Source organism: Lissotriton helveticus, chromosome 2_1, assembly GCF_964261635.1.
Source record: "Lissotriton helveticus chromosome 2_1, aLisHel1.1, whole genome shotgun sequence".
In the NCBI taxonomy this organism is placed as follows: domain Eukaryota; kingdom Metazoa; phylum Chordata; class Amphibia; order Caudata; family Salamandridae; genus Lissotriton; species Lissotriton helveticus.
Genome location: NC_136059.1, coordinates 871,418,683 through 871,435,523, shown reverse-complemented (window position 1 = coordinate 871,435,523; position 16,841 = coordinate 871,418,683). Strand labels below are relative to the sequence as shown.

Below are 16,841 nucleotides of genomic sequence, written 5' to 3'. Positions count from 1 at the left end.
TCTGAGGAAGTGTCTTATTCTGGTGTTTGCTCCTATTTTAGATTACGCCCAGTAGACCAGAGGCATCTTGGATGAAGTTAATCATTTATACACAATGGGGCAATAGTCGGCTGTGTTTTTTTCCCCCCTCTCTTTGGCACTGGGAGTTGCTTTACCTGCTGAGAGTGAATGCTAATAAGCAGTCTTTTATTCAGACTCCTTAAACGGGTTGGGCTTATTCATAGGTTTTTTGCCATTCCTTTGTTTGAACTGTATCCTGTGCCAACAATGCAGTTTGTGTTGTAACTCTTGATGCATAGTACATGTATTGTTTATTCCCTACTTATATGATTGCTTGCTGTGTGCTAGGAATTCTATTCAGGAATGAGGCCTCTACACAGTGAAATCTTTAGGCGTCAGCTATGCAGTCTAAAACAGCTTCTCTTAACTGTAGTAATAGATATGAAGTTACCTTTAGGTGACTTCTTTAAACCTAGCCCTTAAATTCTCTCCTGTTATTAATCTGTTACCGCACTACCTAGTGGCAGGAATGGATATTGCTTTCACAACTAGTTAGCAGGTCTGGTACAACCAGCGGGAGTGTGCATCTTGCCCTGCGACATCCCCTTCCTCTCTGTGAGTATGCACAAAACCCATTGCCTTCATTTTAATATCAAATTAACCCATCAAGGCATGATCTAGCAGGAACCCGATGACAATGGGGGGAGGGCCTAGTGATTAATAGTCACCAAATCACCTCAAAAGTAATATTTTCCTACTCTTGGGTTTTGTCTCTCACCTATGCTCAGCCTGTAATAGAGTACAGTTGGAGAACTAGAACAAACCAGGGCAAAGCAGAATTTAGAAGAGTTGGTTCTAAAGTATCTACATTACAAAGACATCTAGATTTTGAAAGTCATTTTTGTGGCAATTGAAAGTCCTTTGAGCCAGGTGTATAAAATAGGTTGGATTTATTAAAGCTTAGTTCCAGGTTAAGCTCATTAGAATAAGATAGGTAGATCTAAAGTAATCCCACCAGGAGCAGTCTCCCTACCGCTCAGCCTGTCTGCCAACAATGGCCACTCCACACACAAGCCAGGCACCAAACATTCCACGACGTCATCAGGTATTCTAACACTCATACTAGCAGAGCAGCAGGGAAGACACAAGTCAAATATAACAGTTTTGCACCTTCCATTTCTAATTTATAGATAGTAAGTGTAATAGCAGCATCTCTTGTTACCTAAAAACACAAGTGGCATCAGGAATTACTTCACTTATGACAGTAGTGGGAGACCTGGCTATAGTACGCATCACATCACCATTGCCCTGCAGGGGCGGCTGCTGTCAAATAAGTGGTGGGGAAGTGTAGGGGAGAATAACAAGAATAAATAGTTCTTATCTGCCGGCCACCGCCTCAGTGCTCTTCTGATCCTGTTCCGGCAGTCCATGGGATGGTGCACAGGCTCCCAGACTCCCCAACACCAAGATGCTGCTCTCATGCTGGTAATACTGTTACTCAGCATGATAGAAGTCCAAGGATTGGTCTGAGCGGGCAGTTTTGCTACTCATTCAGGGACTGGGAGCCTGTGCTGGTTCTCCAACCGGCTCCACACAGCTCCGGTTGGAGAGATCGAAGTGCCCATGTTGGTTTGGCCATTCTAAGTCAGCCGCCCAAACCAGAATGTGCACTTGCAGTGTTCAACACTCCTCCCTGCTGCAGCTCCTGTCCTTCAGGATGGACTGACCCCGCCCCACCCTAAGACTTGGCTGGCAGCCTGCAGGACAAAGGATAAAATGATGATAACATTGTTATAGTATTATTTTATTTTTCATGTTTGAATCTGCTGGCTCTCAGCAGTGGGGCAACGCTCCGCCCTAAAGGAGGAGCCACCATGGTGTCCTGTCATTCAAGTACAGCCACATTTCTAAAAGTAGGTATTGTACTACTATTTTCCAAGTACATCTGTGAGAATATCTATTGAATATGTCTTGACCTTGATTGTATTTTCAGCAACTAAAGACTACCCCTTCATCTGCAGTGCCTGGCAGAAGACCATGAACAGTGGCTTCTGGGAGTAGGAGGAATAGGTGCGTGGTGTGGCAAAGTAGTTGCCTGGTCTGGCAAAGGCTTGGTCTTGCTCCTAGTAGCACTAAAGGCCATATCTAGAGAACTTCATAGACCAAAAGATGATACTCCTGCCTTCCAACTGCACTTACAATGTATGAGGGAAAGTATTCTTACTGAGTGTAACTGCAGCAGCCATTACTCTTAATATATATTGTTACCAGGACCAGACGCTTGCCGATATTAGTACTTCACACTACAACTGTATCTTAAGTAGTGATGTCAATTTCATGTAGGGGGAGTTGTCAGCAGTGCATTGGGAGAGCTATGGCTGCAAATTGTAGTGCTTTTTAGGTTTTGAGTAGTGGCCATAATATCCCACTAATGTGAAGTTATTATAGAACTGTTTGTTTTTTAGGTCTCGCCTATGCAGCGCGCATGCGCTGCAAAGGAGGACCTTTAACCTTCGCTCTGGTCATATTCAAGCACACACTCGTGCTTGTGGCGGCATCCACCTTGCGGGAGCGAGCAGGGGCGCGCAACAAGCACGAGTGCAGCGCTTGAAAACGAGCAGACTGCGCACACGCAGCACTCCCGGGCTCTCTTTCTCGCTCTCTCTCTCTCCTCTCCTCTCGTTTTCTCTTTCTCTCCCGCTAGCTCTTACTCTCTCTCTCTCTCCCCCTCTCTCGAACAAAGGTCAAGGCGAGACAAGCGAAGCGCCAGAGCGCGCTGTATTTAAAGAAATCTATAGTTTTTCATTTTGCAAATTACTCCTAGCTTCGCTTCTGTTGCTCGAAGCATCTATAAATATTTTAGAGGATATTCAACACTGAACATTTTACATATGTGAGAAGCCAAAGTTTTTATTAACATTATTGATTCTGAGATCTGGTGCGCTGGTGACCGCCTTAAAGATGTTGTTCCAGAGTGCGGACTGGATTCTGAGATCTGGTGCCTGGTGACCGCCATACATTGCGCTGAATTAAAGATTTTGTTCCACAGTGAGGACGACTGGCCATGTGAAACTGTGGACCAGCATTTAGGGGAGGCGGGGCTGGCTGAACTTGAATGAGATCAGGCTCTGTAACTTATCCTCGTGATTAAGACATCCATTCATAGTGTTACATGGGCAGAGAAAACCGTTCAGGATATGCCTGTCACTAGTTTGCAGCCCCTGCACACTGTTAGGAACTACTGTCAGAGGCGCCCAGGCATAGAGAGAGGGATTCAACGGTCACCTAGCTCACACCCCTTGCCTGGACCGCAGCTTTCCTGCTTTGTACATAGCCCTCCCTTGTGGGACATTTTAGAGAGCATGCTTTTTTTTAGGTACTCGAGCTGTGTCTCTGTCCTAAATAAAGCAAACGCGTTGCCTAGCGTGGGCCACACACCAGCCTGAATAGAGATGGCTGACTGTGGCCCTCCACATATGTATTGCGGCGCAAGTGAGCTGAGGCTACCTCTGTGGGTGCAGCTGGTAAAACTACTCCCATTCATTGTTTGATTGACGGGCAGGCCTCCATGAGAGCGTGAGCCTGAGGTATCTAGGTTAGATAGAAGCGGCGTTCGTCCAACGTTTCTGAGTGTTTTACTCAGCACGTTTTCTGTGAGCAGGAAGGAGCGACACCCCTTAAATAAAGAGGCATTTCATGGGGTGGGGCGTCTCTATTGATAGCTGATTACTTGTGTTCTCTTTCTATACGTTGATTTCACTGTATTCATTATTGCTTATTAAATATTTTTAATGGGTTTGTAATAATAGGCTGCGCCTTGCTCCCACATGAAAAATAGCTTTGCAAGTTAATATACTGCTCCGGGGTACATGCAGTCTACCATTAATATCCAGTCTTTCTAATTATGTTTCCTTCATACAGTAATGGACTGGGACAGTGTGGGTCCTTAGATGACCTTTCGTTATAGATTCGTCATTTAACTGGCAGGCTTGTCCTAGTTATGCCTTATCAGTTTGTAAGCGAGGTCCTGCTTAATCATTATGGGGCAGGGTTGCTATAGTCAACATCCCAGAACGTACACCGTTATTTTGCTGTTGTAAACTTCCTACAAGTAAGCTGCTACTAGCACTGTGATAATGCAGCTAACCTAGGGTGACCAGGCATCCTGGATTTGCCAGAACGGTCCCCGTTTTTCACCAACTGTCTTGGCAGTTTTTGAGAAGTTTAGCTCATGTCCCAGTTTTTGGAGAGGGTCGACTAAAAACGGAGTTGGTGTCTTTTTTATGTTTTACAAAGCAGGACTAGTCAGCAGTTGTTCCAAGAAAGCAATTTAATTCATAGGCAAGCTACTGGGTTTAAAAATAATATCTTATGTATGTTCTTACTGCCTGTTTTGTAATTCTCTACTGAGGAGTGCTATCATTCTGTGCGCTCGCTTGACGTAAAATGATAGTCCTTCTATTTTTGTGAAATGTCCCAGTTTTTTGCTTTAAAATTCTGGTTACCCCAAGCTAACCCCTTCTTGCTGAATGTTGATTTTGGCCAGGATATGTTATTTTCAGCTCATGATATATTTGCATGAATTTTGATGACGTGGGTACAGGAAAGGAGCTAATTGCATCGGCAACTCACCACCACTTGCACCCATTGTTTTCTGCAACTCTTCATTTAGAGATACCAAGTCCTCCTTGTATGCGGAAAAGATGGTGGTGAAAGGGTGGTGTAGTGTCTACAGCTTTCTGCATAAGAGTCTGCATATGCACCTTCAGCAAATAAAGTCTGAACATACCACTTTCCCAGTTATTTCTCCCCTCCCATCCACCTTCCCGCCCATGTTTCTTCCCCCCCCCCACCCACCTGTGCCTCCGTTCGCCACCCAGAAATGCAGACGAGTAGAGAATGGTGACCTTAAGTGCAAAGAATCTGCCGGCTTTGTTGTCATCGCAACTAAGAGCTGGGCTGCAGCACCTCCTGCTGCCCCTTGCTCTGCCCCGCCTACCACAACTCCTGGCCTGGCTCCTGAACTCAGTCCTGTCAGCACCTCCAGTCTTCCATGCTACTTCAGCAGCAGGAATGTGCCCTCGCGGATACGTCTTGATCTCCAGCCTACCGCCCTCCATGCTATTTCAGGACCAGTGGCTAGTCCACAGCTCTACTAAAGCACCTAATCTCAAATTCAATTACATAGCTCCTGCAGTGCCACTCGTTCCCGTCTTGCACCATCTAAACTCGTCATCAGAAACCTCGCCCACATAACTCTGCCAATGCACCTCAACCCTCAGGGGACTTCTCAAGGGTGGGGGAACTACCCAGCTCCCACAGCAAACTCTCTCCTGAAAAAGACCCAGCTCTTCAACTGCACCTTCGAGCTAACCGCTGTGCTGATTTCAATTACAGTATCAGTGGAAATAAGAACTACCTTTAATTCACACACCGTTTAAAATTCAGGCAGTGCATCAAGCATGTACATCGGAATTCTGTGCAGCTGCAAACATTCTTTCAGCAGAGTGCAACAAGTTCAAACTGATTATCATGGACTTTGCTCATATGATGCATATTTGATGGATAGTGTGCAAAATAAAATAATTATTTTGTCCAGAAATATGAGACATGTATGAAGCATTATAAATCATGTTAAGTTTGTTATGCTCTTAGCCTAGATATTTCACAGAATTATAACATATCATTTTTTGCCTATGTATTTATTTCATAAGTTTCATAAAGTTCTTAGGGCCGCCTTCAGTGTACTTTACATCACTGCATGTGAGTCAAGCCCGGATTAGTGAAAGACCAATTTGTCAGGGGGGGAGGGTGCCGTGGGGGACACAGCATTCAGGACAGATTTCATTGTCACACTTCTCTCAGCATAGCTTAAAGACATTGGCAAAGTCAATATATCTAGCTAAACACTTATAACATCCCAAAGGCGAGACCTATTGGCAATGCCAATGCTTGTTTGTAATGGTGACTAGATATTGATTATATAGAGAAACAGAACTTCATATAATGTAAATGTAGTCAGTGGGTGTTGCACAGTGGCAGTAGTTTCCATAGGAAAAGTCTTTTTATGTCTTGCTAATAAATTTAGCACTGTTTGATGAATCTTCGCAAAACTTTAAGAAACTAAAAATCATCCATCTCAGCTTCTTTCTGGAAAGTTTCAGGGTGATCCATAAAGCTGCTGGAATCAACAAAGAGGACAGTCCCAAAATACTTTTTTTAACAAATACAATTTCCGTGGCGAGAATTAGAGGATGAAGAAAAAATGGCTGAACGGAATTTCACAAAATTTAGCAGAAAGCTCGATTTTTACCCAGAGAGCATGCTTTTTTGATTTATTGTAAATCTGTTAAGACATTTTAGAGAAATTAAGGATAAAAAATAGCTATATCTAGCGCCGTAGTTCTCCCGCAGTAAATAAAAACGGCAAAATAAAGCGTTCAGGTTGGCTGGATCCATGGGACTAAGAATGTTCCTACTGAACCGAGAGCTGTGGTTCGCTGGCCACAACATGACGAGAAATGTTGCACCCACCATTACAGGCCTTGTAAACTTGGTCAATGAGTCCTAAAAAATTATGAACCAAAACATGTAAAGGGGCAGGGTAGAGGGTCCGCCTACCCCTTGTGTCAGTGGCAGAGATAGACATTCCCTGGTGATAAAATAAAAAAATATATTTTGGGGCAGTAGCTATGGTCCTGCAGGACTCCTGTGAGTGCCAAAACGGACCCCATGCACTTGCGTGAAGTCACCTGGGACCAAAACAAAAAATGTTTTAAATAAAATCTAACATATGGTAGGGATCTGTGGCGCAATGTTCACCTGCTGGGGGTTGGCCGCTTGAGAGAGGAAGTGTGAAGGGCTTGGCCACAGGCCAGAACCTGAGGCCTACACCACAATGTGCATGGCCGAAGGCCATGCAGCCACAACCATGCCATTCACAGCTAAAGCCTGCAGATATTACTTAACGTTAAAAAGTAGGGTTATAATTAAGTAAGATTTTAACTTGTGTTTAAAACGCCCTAGAAGTTCACTGAAAAAAGCAAAGCATAAAGTGAAGATACATAGGTTTTGTAATAAAAGAACTACAGTTTTAAAACCAAAAACACACTTAGGTCAGTTGTGTATAACTGGTGAATTTGAGTGTTGTTTTTAGTTGTGAAGCAGGAGTCTTCTCAGTCACTTATCAATTCCTTCATTTGGTAGGCAGTGTTTGCGGTGGTGATTGGGCACCTTTAAAGGGACTTCTGCCCAGTATTCTCAGAATCTGGCCCTTTGCGAGCCGATTTTGGCTTGATGAATCTGGCTGTTGGGTCACCGTATTTGCGAGAATTTAAGCTATTGGCATTTACAGTGCCAATAGCTCAAAGTCTCGTGAATGCGAGACCTATTCCATTGCAAATGCTTGTTTAGAATCCTGACAGATTGTTGTGTTTTGCCCTGTGCTATTAAAAGCCCGCATTTGAAAGGCCTCCCATCCAGTTTGTTTGTCTTCAGCTGTGACCTCCAGCCTCAGTATAACTGCAGCAGAAAGTTCCCAGACCATGGAGTGTGCTGTTGCGTGTCCTTTCCCAGGCTTATTTCTCTGCTTTTTTTCAAGCATGACCAGCAGCCAGTGTTTGGACAAGGGTGGTTAGAGGTGGTGTGTTGCAGCTGCTCATCCTGACAGATTACAGAAAAATCCTCCCATTATGCCCCAGCGAGAGCATGGGGCTGTTTTTCAATGAATTGCACTGAGTGGGACATTCCACAATTAAAAACAACATACTGCACGCAATGCTAAGGGCTAGACAAATAGAGGGTCACATTTTAGTCATTTAGGCCCAGATGTAGGTAAAAAATATTTACCGATTCTTAATTACCGAATTTTACCGATTCGGTAATTAAGAATCGGTAAATATGAAGGGTGGACATGTAGGTCCATCCAGATGTGTATTTTACCGATTCGGTAAAAATCGGTATTGCCCCATTCATTCCTATGGGCTTTGAAGCCCATAGGAATGAATGGGGCATTACCGGTCGGTATTTACCGAATCGGTAAATACCGATTTTGACAAGGGTGCAGGGGGTGTCACTTTGACACCCTCTAGCACCCCCAAAAAAGGGTCGGGGGCCATATGGCAGGCAGACCTGCCCTAAGGGCAGGTCTGCCTGTCATATGGCACAGGTGTGCATGCACACATGTGCATGCACACCTGAATCGGTATTTCACCATCAAATTGAATTTGATGGTAAAATACCGATTTCTTAGGCCTTGTGGGACTCATAAGAGTCCCACCTACATATCAATTTTACCGAATCTGTAAAAATACCGGTCGGTAAATTTACCGACCGGTATATTTACAGATTCGGTAAAATTACCGATCGGTAAATTTACCGAACGGTAAATTTACCGATTCAGCCCCTTACATCTCAAAATCCTTTTACCGGTCGGTAATGGCCGAATTCGGCCGTTACCGACCGGTAAAACCCTACCTACATCTGGCCCTTAGTTCTTCTTGGAGTCTGTGAAATATCAAGTTATGGAAGCTCAGAAAAAATACACACAGCAGAGTCCTGCTTTCTGCGTTGCCCATAATTTGCAAGTCTTGCATAGCAGTCAGCTCAAGCTGTCTGTTGAAAAACGAACATATGGTCAGCTTACAGTAGGCTTAGAGTCCGCCAGTTGCTTACCATTGATTGGTTTATTGTCTCTCTCTTTAGCTTGCTTTTTATTCGTCCACATGTGTGATCTTTACTTTCTCTTCCTGTGTTTGTCCCACCCGTGGAGCATAGACACATTACATGTCCTTCCACTGCTCAATTTTAAAACACTACTTTTTTTCCTTTTGTTCAAGTGCTCCTTAAGAGTGCATGTGTTTTCCAGCTGTCTCTCTCAGGTACCACTCTTCCCCCCATCTGCTGCACTATATGTTGCTCTTGCCTGTGCGCTTCTCCTCCGCCCCTTCTGTGTTGTGCTTGCCCTTGTGTGCTTCTCCCCTACTTTGCTTTATTACCCTTATGTTTCCCCCAAGAGCTCGATTTTTCTCTTTCTTGCTCTCGTGCTTCTCTATCCCCACACTCCAAATTTCTCTCTCACCTGTGTTGCGTCTCCCAACCCTCAATATTGCTTCACCCGCCTGTGCTCGCCAAGTTGTCCCCCCCCACCCTGTCGCTTCACCCTACCATATTCCTTTCTTCCTTAACCATATCCTCTGTGTTGCTTCCCCTACCCATGGCTCAAACAATAAAATGCTTTCACTGTGCTGTTTCAAAGGTTTTATTTACTGTTCCAACTCTGATGGGTAAGTAAAAATAAAATAAAATGGAGCCTATGTTATTTTGTTCTAATGCTAAACAGGGTTCAGAAGCTGACCGGAGAAGGATCCGGTCAAATATATGTATGGACAACCTAGTTCCTTCAAGGTTTCATTCAACAAACTATTTGCACTGGTAAATGATTGTAAATGAATCCTCAGAAAATCAAATAAATGTACTCTAAACTTATAAATTATTCAAAATATTTGGAGACATGGAGAAAAAGCACTTTATAAATAAAAGTTCTAGCAGAAAAGTGTATCATAATATTCAAGAGCATCTCCACTAAGTTACAATAGTGCTGCTCTGTGAGGTGATCCCAAGTTGCAAAGTGAATATATTTAGTGAGATGAAGGTGATCTAAGCAAAGGCACAAAGATAGCTTATTATGAAACTAGTCAATCAGGAGTCAACAGATTGATAATTCATTCGCTCCTGGTGACCCAACTAACTTCTTATGTACTTGCGCTGGAATTGACCTGTCTATTGACTATTCAATCGTCTTTACAATCATTAACCAGTGTAAATTGTTTGTAGAATGAAACCTTGAAGGAATCGTGTTGTCTATACAGATGTTGTTTTTGTCGGGCACAGGCATCCATCCGACACACACCTACAAAATAAAGTGGGCAGATGCATCATAGTGGCTTCATTTTATGTTAACCCTTTAGCCATGCTGCACAACATCGGGGATATTGTATTGTATTGCTAAATACTATTGGCAGAGCTAATAGGTCATAGAGGCCAACACTATTGGTTTTACCAATGCTTGTTATTCCTGGCTTCCTTAATAAAAATGTGCAATTTAAAATTACGTTATTAGAAATTTTTGTTTTTCCAGCTTCCAAACACCCGTTGTATCATCTTGTGCATTCCAGACGTTGCTTTTAAATACTTCTTTGTTTGAGGAATGGCCTGGTTGGCCTTTCTTCTGAAAAAAAATAGAATAAAGAACTTTAAATTAATCTGCCACGTGTTACTGGCTATACATTAAAGAAAGCAATATGCTACATAATATACATTAATAATAAATTACTTTTTACCAACAAAGGTGACACAGTTTGCTTAGGAGAAGCAAAGTTTGTGGGTTTGTCTTTGAAATGTGGCCAAATTATTCTTTTATTTAGTATCTGGCAGACTGTTTGCATACAATGATGGATCTGCTGATATATGGATCAATTAAAACATGACCTCAAGCCCTGGCATCAGCCCAGCCATTCAGGTTGGAATGCTGGAATACTTCTGTGGCATCCGGATACGGGGGACAAAGCAGCACGCGTGGAGAGAGTAAGACTGCGAGGAGGTCTGAAAAAGACAACGGTGGGAGAAACAGCAAGATGTGAAGATTAGTGACCGAGACAAAGACTGGGAGGGACTCTCAGTGACACTGAAACTAGGGGTGTGGAGGCTCTTCAGCGCCCCCACATCACCTTGAAGCAGCGACTGCCGGCACGGCTCATGGCTTGGTGGGCAGAAGCGGGGATCGCAAGGGGGGCCGCAAAGGGGGGGGTCACGCGGGGTAATTAAAAAAAACATAAACTTACCTTTAGGCTGCGTCCCCCGTCTCGGCTCCTGCTCTCCTGTCTCCGACTCCAGGAACAGGAAGGCAGCCAGGCTCCCTCCCCTAAGCCAATCACAACACTGCAATGCAGGGGCTGGCTGGGTGGGCATGTTCTCCATGGAGGCAGTACTGCAGCCTGCATGGAGAACGGGGAACGTGTGCATGATTGGTGTGGGTGGCCCGGGGGACCGACCAAACAGTCATTGCACACTTATGAGTGGGCAAACCTCTCCTCCCCTGCTCCGAGAATAGAGCAGCCGCGCCCACCCGCCCTCCCGCAAAGCAGCAGGACACAAAGCATAAAATTATAGTAATTTAAAGTTATTATCTTTTTATGTTTCATACTTTGCACTGCTTAAATACAGTGGGGCGATGGTACTCCGCTATAGAGGAGGAGCTGCCACTGCCTTGAATTTCGAAAAATTAACAAGAAGAGGCCTGTGCATTTTTGTCTTGTAATGTCTAACGTTTTCCAACCATAGTCAGGTGGGTTCTTCTAACCAGCTACTGGGAATTCATTGAACAAAATGTTTACTTTTCCTTTCTCTGAGTCAAAAGTGAAGTCATTTTGTAACTTGACCCTCCTGAGTTTTGTTGAGGTACTGCAGAGTGTAAAGGAATGCCTCAACATGCTTCTGTTTTATAGCACACATAAATAAAAACACCTGCTTGGTTTACAAAGTAAACTTCTCAAATATTTAAAAAACATGTCCACACCATTGAAACACCATGGGCTTCACTAACCTGTTGCGTGTGCGCGTCGGCCAACCGCCGTCGCAAACACTACCTCGGTAGTGCTGCGCATTTCCATTGGTCGACGCAGCCCCGCCCACCTAATAGAATCCCGCACCGCGGCAGAATTTGCGCCGTGGTTAAGGAGTTAAGAGACCTGCAGTATATGAGAAGGTAATACCGCACCCTGTAAAGACAACTGCAGTGTGATCATTCCCTAGTGTGTTCTTACATATCCATTTCGAGTCCTACACCTGAGAATGAGGGATAACATGAAAGTATGTTTTCGTCTGTTTCAAGCTGCAGGTCTCAGTATATTGTGTTGTTTCCCCCCTACAAATTCTGCCAGGTTTTAGCGGACAAAATTTATGCTGAGAAAAAGTGGAATATTTTGTCACAGATTGGAATCCCGATCCATGAGCACATTTTTGGACAATAACGTACTGTACACATTTAGGCCAAGCATTTGTTAACATTTGATCCGAAATGCACTACTGGGCTTTGCGCTACTACCCCGCAGTAAACGGGAAAACTTTAATAATGTCACTCGCTTGTGGATTTACACATCCCTGAGCCTTTAGCGAGTTGACATCACTTGACAGCATCCCCACTCTCAAAATTGTCCCAGCACCATTGGTATGGAGATGGGTGCTCTCACAGAAAACGACAGGGCAGGGTGAAAGTAGGGCCGACAGGGTTGGGAGAGACTGACCTGGGGCATGGATGGGTTGGTAGAATTGGGCGGAGGCACAGGATTGGTTGGAGAACTGGGCGCACAGAGAGAGTTCTGGACTGAGGAACAAAGTTAGACATATACTTAGTATCTTGGGGAGATCACTATCTCGCGTTCTGGTCATTCTCAATGTGCTCACACTCTCACTCACATAGTTCTTTTATTTGTATTGCTTTTGCATCTGTCACTAAGAAAGTGACATGCTCTGAGCAGATATGTTCTGTTTCGGGCTGCTACCAGGCCTTTAATATTGCAGCCATGCAGTGACTTTATTGGAAAACAGACTTCTCATTGGGTAATACTGTCATTCATAGAAACTTTGATAGTGTTGACGGACAGGTGCTCAGTAGTTTGTCGTAACCCATGGAAATGCATGAGTGTGTACCAAATGTTTGGCATGCGCACCCACATTGCCTTGTCATCTGTGGAGCTCATCAAAGAGAAATAGCAAATTCCAGCTTAAACAATTCATAAAGCTACCCAGGTTAGTTTGGCGGAAACTGTGGTGCAAAGCATGTCTATAATCGCACACCAACTTTTATATTTTTCTGTGGTGCAAAATCATCTTTGTGAAAAAGCCACACAAAAATCCTTTGTTGTGGAGCACTGTGCAGAATCCGCTTCTGATGCATAGGACTGGTACACTCTCATTGGTATAAGCCACCTAAAACTAGAGTGTTGTCTCGCTTTACAGTGATAGTGTGCACCCTTCCCGTTGCCCGCTCCGCAACCCTGAATTCCCTTGGTGGGACCTTGGTGATTCTCCTTGGTTAGCAGAAAAAAATGGTTGTCTCGAATACTGCTGAGCAAAGAAAGGGTCTCTGCAGGGCACCCACAAGTAAGGGGGTGGTCTCATTCCAGGGTTAGTGCCCTTCAGCAACATTTATAGACTATTATAACCTGCCTACTTCATTAATAATTCCAGGGCCAATTTCCTAGATGGTGACAGACAAGATGTTTTCTGATGTGGAGGGCCCTGCTTTAGTTTTGTGGCCTTAGGATTTCCACTACCTTTTGAGACGCTTTAGCCTACTTTGGGGTGATAGTGAATGGGTTGTTTACATGAGGTCACATTATGGTAACCTCACTCTGTACTGTAGCACAGAGTTCATGCTATCGGCCCGCCTACCTGTGTCCAGCAGCTGTTTCGGGACGTCTCTGTTTCAGGCTCAGGTGTGAGGCCGGAAGGACCACTCCTCTCCTGGTTCATTGCTTGAGCTACTGCAGAAAACCAGAATCTACGAAAAAGCAGGGCACGGCAAGCTAAAATATGTCAGTTTGCATTATCTCTATATTAGTAACGTGTGCAATACAGACAAAACCTAGTTGCTTTTTGTCACTAAACTAATTGAGGCCTGTAGGTTGCATTGATATGTTGAGTCAGACTGTGGCTAAATTGAAACCAGATCCTAGTTTATTAATTCTTACAGCCGGGGCCACTGGAGCTCTGTGACAGAGGAAGACACAAATTATGTGGCAGTGCTGACTAAATTAAGTGGCAAGAAAAGGTAAATTATGTTGCGCAAAGCAGCGCATTTTGTGATAGTATTACTTCATTATTTTGTCACTTTTACACATTATACTGTCTTGGCAAGGATTTCACCTCATTAGTTCCAGTTTAACAACTAAATACTGCAATAAGCAACAGAAAGAGTGCCTTCCACTGTTTGGGGACACTTTTGTCACTTTTGAGCAACGGTTTGAGTATAAACTACTTTTCTGGGGTAAAATATGTCGATTGTCCAGTTGTAGTCGAAGACTCATGTAATTTTAGTGGTCCTACCTATGATATATAAATGAAATGCATATCATTATCAGTATGCACACTGTTTATACACTGATTGTAGAACTGACATTCAAATATATGTGCAGGGGCAGTTCCTCTGCTAATGCAGAAGAGCGACGCCCCACTAAGTACAAAAAAAAAATGATGATAACTCACCGTGAAAAATGTTACGATATCATTCCCTTCTTGGAACCATCCAGGTTGGGGGCGGGGCTGGGCTTTTCTGGAAAAGGGAGGAGGAGTGGTTTCTGCTGCACTTAAGAGTGCATGACGGTTTGGCCATCTGTCTCGAGCCAGCCAAACCGCCATGCACACTTTACATGTTCTCCACCCAGGCTGCATTACAACCTGGGTGGAGAACATGCCTTAGCAGCATTGTGATTGGTCAGGAGATTCTGGGAGGTTGGGTGCTTCTCGTTCCTGCATCGGAGGAGAGGCGGTGTCTGGCGATCGGCGACAATAAGGTAAGTCCTTTTTTTGTTTTCCTAAAGCCCCCTACACCAGCTGCCACTGTATATGTGGGCATTGCTCAGTGGTGAAGCCACAATGATAATGATCTGCATGCCAGTGGTACCCAGTGCAGACCTGTTGGATGGATCCTTTACTCCGGAGATGGAGTCAGATGCTTTACGCCAGTGGTGGTATTAGAAGAAGTACAGTATTAGGTGTGCCCTGAATTTAATGAGACTCTGGGTATGTATATTTGGATATTTTTACTGTAAGGCACCATGGAACAAGAAGCAAAATGACACACCCGTAATCGATCGAAAATAATTTATGCTAATTAACAATCAATTAGTAGACACGTCATTTTTCATCAAAAAAGATTTGTGGAGATCCTGTAATTGGATATCAGTAGGGACATATGAGTTTTCTGGTTAAAAAAAAAAAAGATGAAGAAAAACCATTGGGTAGAGTTGACTTTTAGCATCATAAAGACAAGTTGGATTTTGGGTTTCTTTTGAGCCAGTTGATGTGCAGTTTTCCATAAAGTAGACAGAATTCTGAACTAGCACTGGTTCTCAATAGAGAGCAATGCTGTTAACAATCTAATTGTATTCACGTGCTCAAATGTATAAAGTCCATTAAACAGCCAAACAAGTTAATTTTGCATCCCGTTCAATCCATTTAAAAGCTATTAAGTCAATATGAAATGGACAGAGTGCAGTATTCACCTTGGGAAAAATAGTGTGGCCTGTTGTAACATTTTCCGGTTACACTGCATTTGCTCATTTCTTGTCCTCTTCAAACTACTGGGCGTCTTAACATACTACTGTTTGCTGGATTTGAATGTTTCCTATGGCACGGCTTTGTTGGTGGGCTAGGTGTTCTGGTCTTGCCACTTCCCGTATGTTTGTATGGGCAAGATTTGTGGTTCTTTTGTTTCTTTTATGCTATCCGCTACGGCGTCTAGGGCGAACATCGGTATCTCTCTGTAAGAGAGTAAGTGACTGTGTCTTTCTGCCATTGTAAGTTCTCTCTGTTCATGTATGCCTATCACTGTTCGTCTGTCCCAGCGAGTGTGCCTGGGACTCACGGCTTCAGCAGCTGTCTCTCTCCTGTCCTCGTCGTACCACAAGGTCAGTGTGTTCGCATTCTCAGGGTGTTCCTTGTCTCAGGGTGGGTCTTACCTCTTTATCATTATGTTCACTGTTGCCAGTGTCTGTGTCGTCCTTGTTCCAGTGTCTTCCAATACCTCCTCGCCACAGTGTCGTGACCTGCCTGCCCGTTTGCATCTCTCTTGCTTCCCTTCTCTTTGTGGTTTATTCTGGCCTCTCCACCTCGACGTCTGTCCTGGTCTCCATTCCCAGTTATCTGCCCGTCCCTTCCCTATAGTAGTTGCATCGGTACCCTTGCCCCACAACCCTCCACCCAAATGATACACAGACAAGTATGTTTGGGAATAAAAAGTTGCAGGTTTATTTGTGGTACAAATAACAGAGCGGGTTAACTGACAGGCGACCCCTCCACCCCGCAACCCCTTGTTGCAGGGCGCCTGAAGTAGAGCCAAAGAAGCAGACACTAGTGGCCCTGGCCACGTGTCGACCGGGGAGGCAAGCCTCCCCCGGTGGACCTATCGTCCACCTGCCCCGCCCACCTCTGAACAAGGGAGAGTCAACTCACACCTTGCCCAGCTAGGAGGGGCGTTATTAGCAAACCCCCGGTTGCTCAGGTTTACAACCGCCCTAAGGACTAACGGGGTGCCGTTGAACCAAGTCCCCAAGAAGGGCCCCTTGGCTATGTATGACTCAGTATTGTGCCTCTCGCACTGTGGCTTCAGGTCCTGTTCCTGCGCCTGTCCTGTATGGGGGTCGCCTTCTCTTTTTCCACAGCCCTGGGCGTGGCACCCGCTGCGCCCAGAGCCCCCACTACCTAGCCTTTTAGTTAGCTTTTTATCTGCATCCGGATGTTTCTAGCGCTTCCCAGTTGCGCATGGATGCGTTTACGCGCATGCGAGCAACCTCCCGTGTTCCTGGTAACTCGCCCCTTTCCATATGGGGCCAGGAGTCACCAGACCATCAGAGGCACGTGATCCCAGTTCACTGCTCAGTGCGCTGAGTCCGGTGCGCGGCAGCGGTCTACCCTCTTTCACCGGCATGCCTCAACTTAAATTTGAAAGGGGGCTGAAACTAATACAAGGGATTGGGGCGGGGGTGGGGCACCCCGCCTGTCCAGTTATAACTGGCCTTGTTATGTTTCCTAACCCAAAGCCCTTGAAGCATGAAAAAAAA

General features: G+C 44.6%; 1 protein-coding gene and 1 long non-coding RNA gene across 4 annotated transcripts in view; one reads left to right on the top strand and one right to left on the bottom strand.

Moving 5' to 3' along the window:
• The window catches only part of LOC144818301 (uncharacterized), a 225,752-nt gene that overhangs the window by 2,411 nt on the left and 206,500 nt on the right, over positions 1 to 16,841 (bottom strand). For 2 of the 3 annotated variants that reach the window (XR_013607085.1, XR_013607086.1), the window contains one exon: positions 9,244 to 10,228. This is a non-coding gene — a long non-coding RNA (uncharacterized LOC144818301). Of the gene's footprint in view, positions 1 to 9,243; positions 10,229 to 16,841 lie in introns of those variants that run through there. The other variant, XR_013607087.1, reaches the window with a different exon arrangement.
• Positions 1 to 16,841, top strand: part of MARCHF3 (membrane associated ring-CH-type finger 3) — a 325,525-nt gene that overhangs the window by 205,390 nt on the left and 103,294 nt on the right. The gene's annotated exons all lie outside the window — the stretch shown is intronic.